This window comes from Sapajus apella, unplaced genomic scaffold (assembly GCF_009761245.1).
Source record: "Sapajus apella isolate SASKATOON/1434 unplaced genomic scaffold, GSC_monkey_1.0 scaffold1, whole genome shotgun sequence".
NCBI classification, from domain to species: Eukaryota; Metazoa; Chordata; class Mammalia; order Primates; family Cebidae; genus Sapajus; species Sapajus apella.
Genome location: NW_022436941.1, coordinates 17,012,485 through 17,026,086, shown reverse-complemented (window position 1 = coordinate 17,026,086; position 13,602 = coordinate 17,012,485). Strand labels below are relative to the sequence as shown.

The 13,602-nt window shown below is 39.3% G+C and overlaps 1 protein-coding gene across 3 annotated transcripts in view; it reads left to right on the top strand.

Moving 5' to 3' along the window:
- Positions 1 to 4,141: 4,141 nt before the first annotated feature.
- The window catches only part of CSNK1G3 (casein kinase 1 gamma 3), a 105,377-nt gene continuing 95,916 nt past the window's right edge, over positions 4,142 to 13,602 (top strand). For all 3 annotated transcript variants that reach the window (XM_032267224.1, XM_032267344.1, XM_032266707.1), the window contains exon 1: positions 4,142 to 4,745. The gene's annotated coding sequence lies outside the window, so the exon portion shown is untranslated. The remainder of the gene's footprint in view (positions 4,746 to 13,602) is intronic.

The following is a 13,602-nucleotide window of genomic DNA, read 5'->3' as shown; positions in this document are numbered from 1 at the left end:
ACACACACACACACACACACACACACACACACACACACACACACACAAAACTATGGGGAGCAAAAGAAGACAAGAAGAGGGAAAACGGAACAGAGGCTAATTATTATGACCATCTCTAAACCTTAGATTCATACATTACTCAGAATTCAAGCTGTTCTTGAAACCATTACAAGAATATCACAGCTTTAGCTAACTCTTCCATTTATCACAAAACAACATTCTTTGGATAGCCAAACTTACTTAGAAACTGCCAAATTCAGGTCTGCTAATGGAAAAAAACAAAAATTAAATTGCCTAGCTAAAGATTTAGTCACTCTTTTTGGCAAGGCACTTTTACATTTTTATAGTGTTTTAGCTCTTCCCTATAGAGCATTTTCTTTGTGGAAGTTCTCTCCCTTAAGAATGTATTCTCTTCTCTATGAGGTTTTAACATGGTCTACAAGTTGTCTTCTCTTATTAATATCCTGTCTAACCTTTATCTTTAATTTATAGATGATATACTCTCTGCATGGAAAATACTCCTTTGAGGAGTGCTATGGACTGAATTTTGTCTCTCCAAAGTTCATATTTTGGATCCCTAACCCTGAATGCAATGGAATTTGGAGATGGGGCCTTTGGCAGGTTTAGATGAGGTCATGAAAGTGGGGCCTTCTATAGGATTAAGATGAGGAAGAGAGCGAGATCACTCTCTTTCTCCATACCCACCCACTGAGGAAAGGCCATGTGAGGACACAGGGGGAAGGTGCCAATCCAAAGTCAGGAAGAAAGATCTTGCCAGACCTTGACCATGCTGGCATCCTGATTTCAGACTTCCAGCTTCCAGAACTATGAGAAAATGAATCTGTACTGTGTAAGCGACCTAGTCTGCAATACTTTATTATGGCAACCCGAGCTAAGACAAGGACTCCTGGAAATGTGATTTTATTAAACATTTCTGAAGATCAATATTATAACATGTAATAAAGCCTCTCAGAAAAGTTTTGTGATTCTCGTACATTTTTTTCCCAGCTACCAAATGCTTCAAACCATCCTTCTAAGGATGGTACAAACACTGTCATGGCTCTTTTGAGCTGTACTCATGTAATAATCTGAAAGAAAGGTTGCTAAGCGATAGCTTCCCCAAAACCTGATCTAGCTGCTGTGTGTAACTTGCGTTCTCCGGAATCTTTCTTGTCCCTCCCCTTGACTGTAGGCTTGATGGGGAAGAAATTATTTTTTGGTCTTAGTAAAATATGTTGCTCTCCTCCCAGCCCTGGCTCTCATTACAATTCTCCATTTTGCATCCTTTCCCTTTCTACGCATCATTTACTTCTTCTTAATTACATCTTTCTCCCAGGTACTTTTCCTTTAAAATAATGTTGAAAAATAAAGAATTAAATATAATCTGGTGATGCCTCAGGCCTTATCCTGGCAGCCAGTAAATCACCATGCCAGGTTTACCATTACAGTTTAACAAAATATTTGGAAGAAGAAAATGAATGTTTTATGTGTTTTTATTTTGAAAAGTCTTAGTAAATATCTTAATCTCATAATTTCCTGCTTAATGCCATAATCAAACAGTTTCATTTCCATCTTTCTCCCACTTTAAGTTTTACTGCTTACAAGGAACAAAAACGGCCAGCTTTACATTCCACAAAATCTACATACCATTCTCTCTCTCAAACAGAGCATCTGTAGGACATTTGGAGAAAGCTTTTCTCAAAAGAGAAGTTTGATAAATGCAAGTTTCCAATGTACTATAAAAATTGTGACAACAGTATCACATGAACTTATGCTATAATCATAATGAAAAATATTAATGGAATATAAATACCTGAAGTGGCTATGCCAGGAAATGTGGGGTGACACAACAAATAAACTGTATTTGATTTGCAGTACAGCAGATGGAAAAGCATAATCTGGCTTCTTATGTTCAGGTATCATTCTATAAGATAAAGAATTTTGCTTGTGATGCCTATGGTTTGGCTTTTCCTTCATTAATACAAGCTGTTTTCACATTGCCAATTTTTCTTATAAATTTCTTTTTTTAAGATAATTTTACTCTGTCGCCTAGGATGGAGTATAATGGTGCTATCTCCACTCACTGCAACCTCTGCCTCCCGGGTTCAAGTGGTTCTCCTGCCTCAGCCTCCAGAGAGTGGCTGGGATTAATGGCGCACAATTCTTGTTACCTGGCTAATTTTTGTATTTTTAGTAGGGACAGGTTTCGTTTGCCACATTGGCCAGGCTGGTCTCTAACTCCTGACCTCAGGTGATCTGCCTGCCTCGGCCTCTCAAAGCAATTTTTCTTATACGTTAATAGAATGACCTGAAAATTTCGTTCCCTCCTACCTAGGTTACTTGACATTTTTTTCTTTTTTTTTTTTTTAGAAAGGGTCCTAGTATGTGACCCAGGCAGGCCTTGGACTCCTGGGATCAAGGGATGCTCCTGCCTCAAGCTTCCCAAGTAGCTGGGACTACAGACATTCACCACTACACCAGGCTTTGCCAATTTTAATCTATAGGAGCTTATAGGCCAAATTTTAACCTAAAGTCTTCCCTGCAGTGTTAAAAATGTAAACATGTATTCCCATCCATTTCTAATATAATTTAAAAAATACTAGTCAGGTGAAACAGTGGGAGTGGGGGAGGAATAAAGAAATCTGTAACTGGTTGTGATCAATTTGTTGCAAACACCACTGTTCTTGGACCAGCCCATTTTTAATTTAAAAATGTGACTTGATCATATATTCATATACTTGACTTTCTCAAACATTTATGAAAATTTAGAAGGGTGGGTGTTCTTTATAAAAACTGAGCATTTGAGGTAGAGAGAATAAAATGGTTTGTTGGGAGTTGAGGACAGTATTTAGTTTCCTGTGTTGCAGACATTTCTCCTCTATTGAGTGAGATGTTAACTTTGTTTCTTGCCTAGTAGTGGTTCCTGGGAGAGATCAGAAATTCTGGGATAGGTCATCTGCCTAGGCAAGTCATTCACAATTCTGAGCATGCATACATCTTAGCTGCTTTTGAGTCCCCTGCAGAATGATGGTGTGGTAAGCATGAAACAGAGCTCTTATCACTCCCCTTCTAAGACTGGTGATGCTAGTCACTTCTTAACTTCCCAGTTTGAGGAAGAAAGTGAGAAGAGAGATTTTAAAAAAAAGGCACTATTGTATTACAAACCAAAATCAAACACAGATTTCCATACTAACTACCTTTCCGAAGGTAACACATTAGCTACACCATCAATCTAGCAAAGTAGGGAGGAAAATGAGCAAGGAGTGCATTTGTTTCATTAGAGTCTTTGCATTTGGAGAAGCAGACAGACAAAAAGAGAGATGTCTCAAGTTTCCTGATACAGTCAAGAATATAAATGTGTTTGATAAAATGAACATTTAAAAAACATGGCACCAGGCTATGATTCTTCTTCCTGCACACCTTAATGCCTAACTCCTGAAAGGACTTGAGACATAAGAATAACAATTTAAAAAAATTATACTTTCAGAGTCCTCTACAATGCCTCGTGGTGGATCAATTTCCATAGAAGTCTACCAAAATGACTTATCTCCATCCCAGAGAACCAACTGCAAGAGAAATAAAGAAAGAAATGCAATCTTCTAATCTCTCTATGCAGGCAGAGTAGGCTTAAGTGCGAGTCAGAAAACACCGATTCCAGTTTGTGCGCTACAACTTGATGACTTGGGCGACGTTTAGCTTCTCAGAACCTTGGGAGGTGACTTTGAAAAACAGATAATACCACACTATACAGTTCAGAGGATTACCTCAGCTTACAAACAGCAAATGAGATGCAAATGTGAGCCATAATTCGTATTTCTAAGCAGTTGAGCTGTTGGAGCCCTGATACAGCATTGGGGTTACATAGAAGTGGAGAAAATGTCAACCCAGTGATGTCATACTCCTAGGCCGGGCCCTAAGATTTTTTGGAACCTGGAGGGCTGCACTGAGCACAACAGGGAAAGCCTCAGCACCCTGACTTGGCACAATGGCACCCTTAAGGCTTTTCGCTCACTCAATTCTTAATAGCTCTCTGAAAACAAGGGGGTGTTTCTTCCAGTTCTAAGCGTAGACTTTGCTATGCCTCTCCGCCCACTGCCTCATCTAGAGAAACACTCGTATCCACGATTGCACCTCGCTTTCCCTCACGCACGACTCCAGAGACGCGGAGAGAGGGCGTGGCTTAGGCTTTATATACCTTGCCAGCCAATGACCGCACCGTCTCCTTTCTCGTCAGCGATCCGACCAATCCGAGAAGGCTGGTGCAATCTTCGGCTCTACTCGGCTTTTTTCGCTGATGCGGGTAGCTGGGGGGCTGCCGCTGCTAGAGAGACGCTTTCCTTTTTAATTTTTTTTTTCATGTGTTCACTTCCGGGTCCGGCGTCGATCCGGATGCCCGAGGCAGAAGGATGTTTGACCTCCGGATAAGCGAGGCGCCGCTGTGCATTCATTCCCGGCTGCATCGGTGGCGACAGCAGCGGCTCGGGCGGCGACTCTCCGGCCAGCGGCGGCGGTAGAAGGCACCGGCGGTAGTGTAGGGACCGAATCCGTGCCGCGCTGCGTTACCTCCCTCTCTCGCTCCTTCCCCCCAACCTCGCTTGCTCGCTCCTTGCGTGGTCCTCTTTCCTCCTCCGGCCGCCGGCGGGTGTGATGTGCCGCCGCCGCTGCCCCAGCCAGCGCTGACTGACGGACTGGGGGCGCCGCCCGCGCCCAGGACCGACCCAGCTGCTCGCGGCCGCGGCTCTGAGGTAAAGCCCCCTGCGCGTCGGTGCTCGGCCGCCAGCCCCGGCCCGCGGCAGCCTCGGCACTGCCGCGGCACCCTCCCTCCCGGGTGGGGCTGGGGTCCCGGGCGGGGTGGGGTGGGGTGGGGTGCGGCGAGGGCGGCGCCGCAGGGCGGGTGTCGGGGGAGGGGTGGGCGAGGACTCGGGTGGGCGAGGACCCGGGCGGGCGGCTCGGAGGCGTGGGCCGGAGGGGGCCGCGGTCGGAGGCTGAGAGTGCGGAGGGCTGGGGGCAGCGGGGCCCGCGGGTGGCGGGCCGGGCTGGGTGCAAAAGTTGCCTGAGTGGTGTGGCGCGAGTGGGGAGGCGAGGGAGGTGGGCCAGCTGGGCCGGCGGGGGCTTCCTCAGGAGGGATTGGGAGGTGGGAAGTGTCGCCCACGGAGCTTCTTGACTGTATGGAGACAGTTACCTTCGGGGTAGGGGGTTCGGGGAGGAAGGAGGCAAGGATCGGCTGGGAGGAGGCGACGGGGCCAGCCTTCAGTTCAGGGATAAACTTCCCTTTGGAGTGTTTGTTTTAAGGGTTTGGGTGGTGGGGGACACAGGTATTTACCTGTTTCTTAGAGCTTTGACTCGGTTCAATACTTAACCAAGACGTTAGTCAAAGGTAACAAAATTACTCTGATGGTTACTCTCATGGTGCCGGTTTGTTTGTTTATCCCACATGCAGGGGAAGTGACACTGAGAAGCGTCAGGTCTCTTGGTCCACAGCCTCTACATTTCCTTTCAGCAGGATGAGGAGGGAGATGTGGGGCGGGGGTAGTTAGGCCTGTGTCGTGGTCATTCCCCTTCTCCCACCTCATGTTTTAGGGAGGGAAAGTTCAAGTGGGGGAAAGAGAGTGCCTGTGTGTGGGAGATAGCTACTGTTGATATGCTGTGTGAATTAGTTTTCAGTCTTTTGTGTAAAGTATCCAGGCTGGTCAGTGGCCCCTTTAAACCTTCTGTTAGAACATCTACTTTAGAGAATTAAAAACGTACTTATTGTTAATGATTTAAGAAAATAAGTCGTTATTTATTTTACTTTTTGCAATTACTTCTGATTCAAATGACGTTTGCCCACAGTTATAAAAGATGGTGAACTACATCTAAGATGAGATATAACATTAAAACTATATACTTTTAAAAGATCTGTGTGTTTCTTTGAAGAATATTGGCTTTCCCCGTAAATTTGGAAGAAAAATATTACAGAAATTATGAGAATAATGTGGAATTAGAAAGATGTAAAACTAGTTTAAGAAAATATTTTTCACCAAAAAAATCAGATCTGGTTTGTGACATTGTTAATAGCTTTCTTTTTTACTTTTTCTTTTTTTTTTTGAGATGTACTTAGTGCATTTTATAATTATTTACAAACTTTGCTCCAGTTGTATCTTAAGATAAATTATCTTCTTATTTTGTTTACGTTCACCTTTATATTTGCACAAAAGATAAAAATTACGTTTATGGACATTGGATGAAAGATGTTATCAAATACATTGTATGACTTTGACATACATTCTTAGCAGAATGTACAGACACTTCTGCTTTATGTTACCTTGCATTTCTGAATATGCATTAGGTAGAAGTAGTTATTAGAATGGGGGTCAGAAAGGTTAATTTTAATGTTGATATGAATGACTTTTTTTGGGGATCTTGAGAAACGATTATCTTTACTGATAATTTATTGTAGTCATCTACCCCCTTCTGCCATTCATCAGTTTAAACATTAATGCGTTGTGTAATTATTGACATTTTCACCATTAGATTTGCAAGCATTTACAGTATATTAACAAAATCTTCAATACATGAAAGACATTTATTACTTCCTTGGAAATAAAGGACTGGGTTTTGTGGAATCAAGGAATAGTTTAATTCAACTAGGGCCTTTGCTCTGTGTAAGGATGGAACAGTGAGTACAATATGAAGATGAATGAGACTCAGCACTACTTCAAGGAAGAAGCAGACATACACAGAAGTAATTCAGAGATTCCTGTGTGTTTTATTGGAGGTGCATTGGAAGCATGGGGTGTGTATGTGAGTTACTAATTTTTGACTGGGAAATTTTGAATGAATGTAGAGCTGGTAACACTCCATCTGGACCCTAACATATTTTAATGGGCAAAATGGGGGGTGAGGGGGTGGTGGTGGGAGTAGTTTTCTCGGTAAAGGGAACAGCCTGAACAAAGGCATGAGATTGTGTTATAGGACTTGTTGAACTGGAGATAAGGCTGTTGTGCCAGGAGGTCTTTGTGGGAAAAGCTATGAAAGTAGGTGGAGATCAGGCCATGAGAATGCCTTGTATTTAAAGATGAGTCAGTTTGAGGCATGAGGTCCAAACGTACAGATCCCATGCCTGACAGTAGGCAGGCAAATAAGGATAGTAAGTTTAAGGAAACAAATTATAACAAAATAGTTAATTTGCTATCATTGGCACTACTAAAGGAAAGCAGAAAAGTATATAATCCAAAACAGTCTATACATGATTTTGTTATATTTCTTTATTTGCATTTGAATATGGGTGTGTCTGGTAATCTAGTAATTGATTTTGCATGAAATCAATCCAGACTCTAAAAATGTGACTCAGGAAGAAATGAGAAGCTCTCCATTTACCTCTCTGCGTCTCCTGTGATCCATCCTGTAATTCACTCCATGCTCAGAGTAGACTTATTCTGATATAGTTTATTGGTTCAGGTATTTTTTGGAATGGGACAAGCAGTTGTTTTATTCCAAAGGGCTTCCCAAAAGGATGTATCAAACTAAATAGAAGGAATGCTGAAGTATTAAATAAGAAAACAATATATAGGTCATTGAATAGTTGTATTATCAATAGTGAGATTTGCTGTGGATGAAATGAAATGTAAAGAATGTATGTTTTCACAGAAAGTGGTTTTAATGAAGTAATAATGAAAGAATCTGTACACGGAGAAAATTGGCAATAACAGAGGGCTAAGATGAGAAACTTCACAGTTCCAGATAAATGTATGTGAGGTTTTTAAGTCATCTTAAATATTAGATGACCCTAAAACAATGTAATCCCACACTTAATCGTTGTCAAAGGAGTGCTTGGAATTAAGTATCAGTTTATAAGTGTGTGTAAAATCATGTTACAGGGAAAATTGTTTGAAGTTTTCTTTTCTTCTAATTATTCCCTTCTTAGCTTCTCTAATTATTCCCCTCTTAGTATTCAAAAAGGACTTATAACTGAATTCATGTTCCCTTCAACCTCCCAGTAACAACAATACCTCTTATAATTAAGTGCCTACTTTGTATAGAGGCCATAAATGATACTATTAAGACAACTCTATGAGTTAGGTGGTGTAACCTCCATTTTTGAGAGCAGGAAACAGTCTTCTAGAGTTTAAGTAACCCATTGAAGATGCATCTTGGAAGTAGCAGAGGGCATATTTGAATCTTTTTTTTTTTTTTTCTGGCTTCAAAGTCTTAAGCCACCAATGATCTATTTTTTTCTAATCTTCCATCTTCATCCTTTTTTTGGCCTTTTCTCAAGCATTTGACAATTAGTGCTATTAATAGAATGTGTGTGAGTGTTGGTTCTTTATGATGTGGGATTTTGTAGGTGCAGACAGTATGGTTTTGGTAACTTAAGGTGCCTCAGAGCATCACCTTTTGCAACCATATTTGGATTCTTAATAGAAATCAAGTGTGCTTTATCTATTAATGTGAAATGATTTTCAAGCACGTCTGAACTGCTCAGGAAATATGGAATGAGGCATAAATGTAGAAATATGTAACTTTTAGCGACATAGTAGAGGCTGCTGTTGACATTTTTTGTTTCTTTTTTTTAAGCTCTCTATGAAAGCTGAGATTTAGCAACTATAAATGTTTGGACTTTCCTTCTATTATGAAACCTAAAGAAAGTGTGTATTGATTTGTTCTTAGACCATAGTGATTGGTTATATTCTCTCCTACCATACTTCGTGCTTATCATCCTAGTTATAGGAAATAATTCTTAACAATGAATTGAGGTGTTTATGTATTGGAGAGATAAGATGTACTTTTTTGGTTATAGTTATAATTTATCTAAAAATTTATGGGTAAGTTATGTCCACATGGCTAAATCATGTCCACATTTTTTATAACTTTCAATAGAATGAGATACAATCTCATGATACTCTTTTTCTTAAATACAAAGTTTAATTTTTTTTCTCAAGAGTAGTAATGTGAGGTTGAAGCTGTATTCAAATTTATTACGTTTATTTAGATGACTTTGTGTTACCTGGGAGTACTTTCTTTAGCTGATAGCTACATTTGGAAAACAAGGGAAGAGAGTTACCCTGTTACTCTGCTATTATGTTCTTCATCAAAATGGAGGAAATTCATATAAAGTGCCAAGGGCTGTGTGATGCCTGCCACATAGTAGGCACTGTGTAAATCTTCTGTCCTTCATTTCAGAAGTTGCTGATTGAATTTTAGAGGGTTGATTGGTGGAGACAAGCAAAGACTCTTGGGAGCACCCTATTACAGGAGAATCTCTCTTAACTGACCTCTGCTTAACCCACTCATGAGATTAAATGATGGTCGTCATTCTCTCTGTAGAATTTGCTGACTGATGCTAATGCTACACTGAGTGACAGTAGACGACTATTTAGTTTGATCTTGAAATTTTATTCCCTCCAGTTACTCTGTACTTACCAAGAAACATTTGTGTTTGTACTCAACACACTGTTATGGCACTTGATGTTGTAATCACATAATTTAATGAATTATTATTCAGTGAACTCTGAAGATGAAAAGGTGTTTATATGAGGACCAATTGGCTGCTTCAAGATCGAGTAGCCAAAATGAATTATAGTTGAAATAGATGAGGGTGAAATATTCTAAAATGATTAAGAAAAAAAAACAAGCTAATAATCTAAAAAAAATCTGCAATAAGTTTGTTTTTCACAAGTTTGTAAAATGTCTTTCTGTGTTTAAGAAACAGAAACTGGAAATCACAGGTGTTATTTTACGGGGGTGGTTTTTGCAAGAAAAATGAAATAGAACTTTCATTGATAGACCCACACTCGAAGAAGTGGCCTTGGCTCCATGCTATAAGATTGTCTTGTGAATGCACATTTTTGTTTTAGTCGTAGTAAAATGTATAGAGTTTGTAGATGTTGAGAAACGATTTCCTTTTTAGGCTAACTTAAGAACCGTTGATTAATTATAATATATTAAAGAAGTTGTCTGCTTCTAAAATATAATCTTTCCTAGTTTACTGCCTATAGATTTATTTAATAGCATCCTTTTTAAGAGAAAAAAGATTCTGATATTCCCAGAGGTTCATTTCTCAGAGTGAATTGTTTAATTATCTAGTCAGGTGGTCAATCTATGGTTCTCACATATTTCCCAATAAGGTCCCTAACGTGATTTCATAAGCTACCTTTCAGCTTTTATGTACTGTCAGGGTTGAAGGGGTAAGCCTTTTTGTAGTTCCAACATCTCCTCAATCCAAGTAGGAATGCTGGGATAGAGGAATCCCTACTGCTGGGGTAGAGGAGATTGTTCTTTAGAAGAGGAAATTTGACATCCTTGATATATACCGGGAGCACTTGAACCTCCTGTCTCGCCTAGCTCAGTCCAAGTGGAAGGGAGAACTCAGCACAGTCCAAGTGGAAGGGAGAACTTTCAGTTGAAGGTGGAGGAAGTCCAGATTGGAGAAGGAGAGGTATATGTGGTGCTGTTTATTTTGGTGTAACTACATTGCTTGCTGAATTACAGTAGATGCTGAAATGGCATATTGAAGTATTAAGGTGTAGGGTGGGTGGCTCCAAGCTAGTACTTCAGAGCTCTGGTCCGCCTCTTCGTGATTTTCTTGGCTCTGCATCCTTTGTGTGTTGGAGTCATCCTAAGGCCAGCTGCAAGAGCAAATCTAGACATGCATTGGCCAGAGGAAGGAGTGGACCTCTCTCTCTCTGTTTCTGTCTCTGTCTCTGGAAAAGCAAATAAATCTTTTGCATAAGCCTACCAGCATACTTTTCTCTTCACATGTTATTGGCCAGAATTAGGTCACATGTACTTCCTAACTAGTTACCACGAGGGAAGTAAGGCTATCATGGTTGGTTTCTACTAATCAGGAGATACCTTCTGCAATTGGTGTTCGAATCACATTTTCTGAGTTAGATGAGGAAGGATATTTTTTAAAAATTGTGGGAAGGAAGAATTTGGAGGATGTTGGATATTAGAGAGATGATCAGTAGTGGCCACTATATCTACCTGTTTTGAGAATGAAAATAAATAATGTGTATGAATGCACTTTGAACTTTAAAGTATAGTACAAATGTAATGGATGAAAGATTCGAAAGCTGCTTCTGTGTTGCCCTCTTAAATACGGTCAGTTCTGAATTTTTTTTTCTTTATTATTATTTTTAGACAGAGACTCCGTTGCCCAGGCTGGAGTGCAGTGGTGCAATCTCAGCTCACTGGAACCTTTAATTCCCAGGTTCAAGTGATTCTTGTGCTTCAGCTTCCTGAGTAGCTAGGATTACAGGTGCATGCCACTATACCCAGCTAATTTTTTTTACTTTTAGTGAAGATGGGGTTTCACCATGCTGGCTAGGCTGGCCTCAAACTCCTGTCTGCAAGTGATCTGCCTTGGCCTCCCAAAGTGCTGGGATTACAGGCATGAGCCACCATGCCTGGCAAGTTACTTTTTTTTTTTTTTTTTTCTTTGGAGATAAGGGTTTTACTCTTGTCGCCCAGGCTGGAGTGCAATGGCATGATCTTGGCTCATTGCAACCTCTGCCTCTCAAGTTCAGCTGATTCTCCTGCCTCAGCCTCCTGAATAGTTGGGATTATGAGCACTTGCCACCTCACCCAGCTAATTTTTGTATTTTAGTAGAGACAGGGATTTGCCATGTTGGCTAGGCTAGTCTCGAACTCCTGACCTTAGGTGATCTGCCCACCTCGGACTCCCAAAGTTCTGGATTATAGGCATGAGCCACTGTGTCTGACCGAGTCTGAATATTTTGTGAGCTAAAAACACTACTTTATTTTTTTATTGGCTAACTTCGAGTCAATAAAATAGGTGATCTAAGTTAAAAGATTATAATTTTTTTCCATGAAGCTCATAAAGCTATCTAATTTTAAATTAAAAATTTGTTTCTATAAACTTGTTTAAATTTTTTTCTGCATTGTTGCCTTCCTTCCTCACCATGAAGTTGCCTATACCTTTGATTTCATCAATTACTTTGCTTCTCATATCTAGGGGAGAATAAGTACATTGAGGAAATGGGAGTTTGTTGGTCAGAAGGTTTTATTTTGAATCCTGGAATCTCAGTGAAATAGGACGAAAGGATGGTTTTCACATATTTTGAGAGCAGCAAAGATGGTAGGGGGATGGGGAGGAAGGGAAGAACCATAGAATTTTATAATTAAAATGATTCATAGGAAGATTGAAATGCTTAAGTCACACACCTGATTAGTAGAACTCTCATATCCTAATTACTAGTGTAGTACTCTTTCTGAATAAGAATTAGGAGGCCATAATAATCTTGTCTACTTTGCAGGACCATGGGCTACCACTGTAAATCAGTCAGCTAATCACCTTTAGTACAGATATGTGTGTTCTTAGGCTTTGGACAAAGTGTAGACAGAGGTTTTTAAAATAAGCAAACTGACAAAGTTTTTCAACTTACCTCAAGCAGTCAACAGTAATGACAATACCACATAGAAAGACAGACAGACAGATACACACACACACACACACACACACACACACGCACACACGCATACACGCACACACGCAATAATCTTAAACCTAGCTTGCTTAAATGAAAATGCAGAAGCAGACTGAGTGAGTGTTTGGGACAATGTATTATTTTATTTTCAAGAAAATGATGTTAAACATTTCTTTACCTTCAATATATGTAAATGAAAGGAATATATATATATATATGTGCATATATACAATACATGTATTCATAGATACATATATGTGTAGGTTTTAAGTATATGGAGTAAATCCATCCATTTTCTGTTTTTTTTTTGGTTTGTTTTTAATCCGTCTATTTTCTGAAAGTATTTATGTTAATGACAGTTGTTTATAAATGGTGAGATTTAGGATGATTTTTGTTTTTATGCTGCATATACTTCTCTGTAGTGTTTGGGTTTTCAGCTATTACTGTGCATTATGTCTACCATTAGAAAAAAACGGTAATTTTTTTTTTTTTTTGAGGAGAGTAGAATCTTGGGGTGGGAGGTGTTTTCTACCAGCTTAGATTTTAATACATAACTTTGCATTCTTTGTATATTACCTTAAATAAAGTGTACCTCAAATGTATTGACACTTTGTGTTTTTCTTTATGTTTAAAATTGGATTTATTAAAATTATTTATCTTAAAGTTTTAAGTTGAAATTGGCCATATATCTTTTGGTACATATTATAAAATAGTGAAATTCTGAATATTCTGAAATTACTGTGTTTATTTTTTAAATTTGTTTGGTTTGACTTCACGTGGGATACTGAAGTCATAGGCAGTGTATTAGACTGTGACTTTAAATTAGAGTTAAAATTATATTCAGAATTTCCTTTAGTAAACAGGGAAGTGAAAATGTTTTTTTTTCTTTATACCCAGCCTGTGTCATGTTTATTTTCTATTTCTGTGAAATACTTATTTTATATTCTCACGATGAATACTTTCAAGTGACAGGCAAACATATTAAGTAATATCATCAGCACAGAAGAGAGAAAATCCATGATATTCTATAAGTCTTAGGGTGTGCAAATTTATTACTACAGGACCTTTTAATAAAATTCTAATTTGGACTATAAAAATAGTCTAGTATTATTTTGGAGATGAAACTAGTAGGTATCAGTTATAGATGACACTGAAAAAAAGTATTTATAGATGC